The 5,912-nt window shown below is 42.5% G+C and overlaps 1 pseudogene; it reads right to left on the reverse strand.

The window, feature by feature from the left end:
- Positions 1 to 1,079: 1,079 nt before the first annotated feature.
- On the reverse strand, positions 1,080 to 2,010 carry LOC104846405 (G patch domain-containing protein 11-like; annotated as a pseudogene).
- Positions 2,011 to 5,912: the final 3,902 nt, after the last annotated feature.

Raw genomic sequence — 5,912 nt, forward strand, 5'->3', positions numbered from 1 at the left:
TTGAAAGGGACTTTCCTTGGGGGAGTGGCCTGCATTCAACACAGGTGGACTTTCTGACAAAGTTGGAAGGCTTTTGCTCACTCTGGATCCTGCAGATGGCTCTTATTTATCTTATCTCTGGTTCTTGGGACTTGAGTTACCAGCTTACTTGCTGATCTTGGAGTTCATATAGGCCTCTGCAGCCTGTGAACCAGAGGCCTGCCATCTGACCTGCTGATTTATCTTGGGTTCACCAAACTCTGCAGCTACATGAGTCAGTAGAAGCCTCCAGACTGACCACAAACTTGGGACTTTCTAGCCCCTAAAACCACGTGAGTCATTTCTTTGATATAAATCTCTCTATATATGTGTTCATACACTGCAATAGTTTTGGTTCTCTAGAGAACCCAGCCTAAGACATTTGGTACCAAGAGTGGTTCTAGAGAAACAAAATTGAAAGGATGAGTTTTCCAAATTGGCTCTCAAGTCTAATTAGTCTTAAAGATGTCGATGACTATTCTTCTGGTAGAAAAGAGAACACTGCTAATTCATGGAGTGAGGTACCAACAGAAATATGCAAAATATCACCACCAATAGATCAGGTATTGGAGAGAGGTGAGGCTTTGGGTGAGCATGTGTATGATACCTTTCTACAATTTTGTCAGAATGGAATCTAAGGAAGCTGGGTGGTTGACCCTAATTTTGCTAGACAAAGTGGTCAAAGAGATGACCTCAAGGCTTCAGAGTCACAGCTCAAGCATTGCATAAACAACCTTAAAGTTTCCACTTAAGCCTTGCAAGAAAGCCTTGTTTCTTATAGTAACAGAGCTGCTATTGCCCAAAACCAAACCTAGAGTCATTGTAAGAGTGGCTGAGTTACAATGCCAAGTGAATTCTCAACCTCGAATGGTGTCTGAAGCTAAAATGAGGGCATTGGTTGAGAAGAAATGGGATCCTGAAACTTGCAATGAGGACATATGGACAGAATCGGGAAGTTGGGGACACTGATCCCCTAAATTCTATTGAATCACTCCTGCCAACAGAACCAGACTTCTCTCTCCCATCTGAAGATATTACTCCATCTTTGCCTGCTAAGTCACTTTTTTTTTTTTTTTTCTAGGTTCTACTTTATTGGGAATATCTTTATTCATGATCTGAAGAAGTTGGTCCTGGGCAATTTGACGATAAGTCTTCTTTCTCTTCCTGTACCAATAAAATACAAATGTTCTTCTCTTAAATAACTCATCAATATTTTTAGTTTTTCCAGTACACTTAAAACTTTACTCTTATATTCATCTTTGTCTTGGGCTTTTTCTTTCTCTTCCTTTTTTTCACACTCTTCTTCAGGCCTCAACTAGTAACATGCCTCCCTGGGAACCTAAATGTTCTTTGGAGTACCCAGCTGCTGACAGGCTCGCTGGCTTCTTTTAAGGTCTCCTTCTAGCTTCGTTTTATCTCACTTACTTTTAAGTCATATCCAAAACTGTTCTGCAGCTTTTTCTTGGGCTTGGTTTTTCATGTGAACCTCTCTTCTGTAGCTTCCTAAATTTTCCTCTGCTTTTCTTTTAAATAATGCCTCACGTAATGCCTCACCAGTAAAACCATTACTCACTACCCCTCCTCCATCTGATGACTTAACCCGGCTGTGTCTGCCAACCTTTGTCTGAATCATCCCCTGGGGTGGCGACTGAGTCATTGCTTTGGGCATCTCATGAGTCAGGTGCCTTACAAAACATTGCTGAATGTTCTCAGAACATATTCTCACCACCTATTTTTGCTTCTATAACTAGACTTAAGTCCCAGTAAGCCCTAAAAGGTGAAGTATAAAGTGTGACCCAGGAGAAGGTACACTACACTCTAAAAGAACTGCTTGCCTTTTCTAATATGTTTAAATAGAAACCTGGGAAATACGTGTGGGAATGGCTATTAAGGGTGTGGGATAATGGTGCAAGGAACATAAAGTCAGATCAGTTGGATTTTATTGATATGGGCCACTAAGCACAGATTCTTCATTCAACGTTTCATCTCAAGAGGTTAGGAAAGGATGTAATCATTTATTTGGTTGGATAAAGTATGGATTATGCACTGACCTACAGTAAATCAAGGTGAAGTACCAGACCTGTTTTGGTATACTGTAGAAGAAGGTATCCAAAGGCTTAGGAAAATGGGCATGTTAGGCTGAATTTATCAAGTTAGACCCACAGAGCCATATATGGAGTTCCCATAGGACACACTTTTTACCACAACAGTGAGGAACAAATTTGTGAAGGGAGCCCCATCATCCTTGAAGATTGCTGTGATTGCTATTTTATCTAAGTCAGACATGATCGTGGGGACTGCCCTAAATGAATTAAGACGCCTAACTACAATAGGGCTAATTGGACCACCTGGTATTAGGGTCCAAGTGACATAACTCAGTCAACAGAGACAAGGTGGGCATGGTTACCATAATGGATAACAGAGTCAAAGCAGTAATCAGAATAGTCTGACTTGTATGATGGGCATTGTTTACTTATTCATGGTGTTCATAGGCGTGAAACATAGGAAACCTACTAAATATTTACTTGATCTGTACAAGTTGAAGAATTCTAGGTCAAGTGAATGACAGTCTAACTCAAACCTCCAGAATAGAGAGACACAATCCTTCAATCAACTCCCAGACTTGTGCCAGTTTACAGGCCAGGTCCCCTTGGAGAAGGACCCTACTACACTGCCCAAAATTTAAACTGGTAATCTTTTTCCCAGTTGTCCCAAAAGGAATTTATGGTCTTTTACAAGATTGGCTATTCATTGGGGAAAAGGAAATAATCGGATTTTTCAGGGATTACTGGATAGTAGCTTTGAACTGACACTAATTCAAGAAGACCTAATACATTACTGTGGTCCACCAGTCAGGGTGGGTGCATACAGAAGTCAGGTTATTAATGGAGTCGTAAGTCAAGTTGCTGTGAGTCGGAATTGACTCAAGGGCAGTGGGTTTAGTGGGTTAAGTCAGGTTCAGCTCACAGTCAGTCCAATGGGTACATGAACTCATTCTGTACTGATTTCCTCAGTTTCAGAATGTATAATTGGAATAGATATACTCATCAACTGGCAGAAGTCCCATATTGGATCCTTGACAAGTGGAGTAAGGGCTATTATGGTAGGAAAAGTCAAGTGTAAACCATTAGAACTGCCCCAACCTAAGAAAATAGTAAACCAAAAGCAATAGTGCATTCCTGGGAGGATTGCAGAGATTAGTGCCACCATCAAGGAATTGAAGGATGCAGGGGTGGTGACTCCCATCACATCCTCATTCAACTCACCTATTTGGCCTGTGAAAAAACAGATGGATCTTGGAGAATGATGGTGGATTATCGAAAACTTACCAAGTGGCAACTTCAATTTGAGTTGTTATTCCGGATGTAGTTTGGGTATTCCAGATGTAGTTTCATTACTTGAGTAAATTAATACATCTCTTGGTAACTGGTGTGCAGCTATTGACTGGCTAATTCTTTTTTCTCCATACCTGCTTTAAAGTGCCGCAAGAAACAGTTTGCTTTCGGCTGGAAAGGCAATCAATACACCTTTACTGTCCTACATCAGGTGTATATCAACTCTCCAGCCCTATGTCATAATTTACTCTGCAGGGATATTGATTGCCTTTCCTTCCACAAGATGTCACACTGGTCCAGTATACTGATGACATTATGCTGATTGGGCATACTAAGAAGGAAATGTCAATGATTCCGGACTTATTAATAGAACATTTGCATGCTCCCGCTCCCACTAGAGGGTGGGAAGTTAATCCAACAATAATTCAGACACCTTCCACCTCAGTGAAATTTTAAGGGGCCCAGTAGTGTGGGGCATGACGAGATATTCCTTCTAAAGTGAAGGATAACTTACTGCATCTGGCTCCTCCAACAACTAAAAAGGGGGCAGAACGCCTAGTGGCCTCTTTGGATTTTAGAGGCAAGATAACCCTCATTTAGGTATGTTACTCTGGCCTATTTATCAAGGGACTCCTAAAAGCTACTAGTTTTGGGGGGCCCTGACCAAGGGATGTCCCTTCAACAGGTTCAGGCTAATGTGCAAGCACTATGCCACTTGCGTCATATGATCCGGCTGATCCGAAGTGTCAATGGCAGATAGAGACACTGTTTGGAGTCTTTTGCAGGCCCCTATTTTTTTTTTTTTTTAGTGATGAATCACAGTGCAAACTCTCAGGATTTAGGGGTAAATGCCTGACTTCCTCTGTAGATAACTACTTTCCTTTTGAGAAACAGCGTTCGGCTTGTTACTAGACATTAGTAGAGACTGAATGCTTAACCATCAGCCACCAAATCACCACGTGGCCTGAGTAGCTCATCATGAACTGGGTGTTGTCTGACCCAGAGAGTCATAAAGTTGGATTTGCACAGCAGCACTCCATCATTAAATGGAAATGTCATATACAAGATTGGGACCAACTAGGACCTGAAGGCACAAGTAAGTTGCATGAGAAAGTGCCCCAAATGCCCATGGTCTCCACTCCAGTCACATTATCTGGCTTCTCCAAGTCTTCATCTGTGGCCTCATGGGGAGTTCCCTATGATCAGTAGACTGAGGAAGAGAAAATTCATGCCTCATTTACAGATGGTTCTGCACAATATTAAGGTACCACTCATAGTGCAAAGCAACAGCACTACAGCTCCTTTCTGGGACCTCCGTAAAGGATAATAGTGAATAAAAATTCTCCCAGTGGGCAGAATTTTGAGCAGCACAGGCAGTTGTTCACTTTGTTTTGAAGGAGAAATGGCCAGATGTGCTAATGTATACTCATTCATGAGCTGTAGTCAGTGGTTTGACTGGATGGTCAGGGACTCAGAAGGAACATGATTGGAAAATAGGAGACAAGAAGGTATGGTGAAGATGTATGCAGATAGGCCTCTCTGAATGAGCCAAAGAAGGAATGATATTTGTGTCTCATGTGAATGCTCACCGAAGGGTGATCCCAGCAGAGAATGATTTTAACAATCAAGTAGATGGGGCGATGCATTCTGTGGAAACCCGTCATCCTCTTTTCCTCAGCTACTCCTGTCACTGCTCAATGGGATCATGAATAAAGTGGCTATGGTGGCAGGGATGGAGGTTATGCATGGACTCAGCAACATGGATTTGCACTCACTGAGGCTGACTTGGCTACACCCACTGCTGAGTGCCCCATCTGCCAGCAGCAGAGACCAACACTGAGTCCCTGATATGGCTCCATCCCTCGAGGTGATCAGCCAGCAATCTGATTGATTACATTGGACCACTTTCATCATGGAAAGGGCAGCATTTTGTTCTTACTGGAATAGCACTTATTCTGGATATGGATTTGCCTTCCCTGTATACAATGCTTCTGCCAAAACTACCATCCATGGACTTACAGAATATTTTATCCACTGTCATGGTGTCGCACGCAGCATCACATTGGATCAAGGGACTCACTTTACAGCAAATGAAGTGTGACAGTGGGCCCATGTTCATGGAATTCTCTGGTCTTACCATGTTCCTCATCATTTGGAAGAAGCTGGCTTGATAGAATGATGGAATGACCTTCTAAACATACAAGGATGGCACCAGATAGGTGGCAATACCTTGCAGGGTTGGGGAAATGCTCTCCAGGAGGCTGTATATGCTCTTAATAAGCATCCAATATATGATGCTCTCTCTCCCAATAGCTGGAGGTCAGGGTCCAGGAATCAAAGGGTAGAAATGGGAGTGGCATCACACACTATTATCCCTAGTGACCCGCTCACAAGATTTTTGCCTTCTCTCCCCATGACCTTATGTTCTGCAGGTCTAGAGATCTTAGTTCCAAACAGAGAAATGTTCCCACCTGGAAAAACATCACCAATTCCATTGAACTGGAAACTAAGAATGCCACATGGCCACTTTGGGCTTCTTATGCCTCTGGATCCACAGGC

The sequence above is a fragment of the Loxodonta africana genome, chromosome 21, assembly GCF_030014295.1.
Source record: "Loxodonta africana isolate mLoxAfr1 chromosome 21, mLoxAfr1.hap2, whole genome shotgun sequence".
Classification (NCBI taxonomy): domain Eukaryota; kingdom Metazoa; phylum Chordata; class Mammalia; order Proboscidea; family Elephantidae; genus Loxodonta; species Loxodonta africana.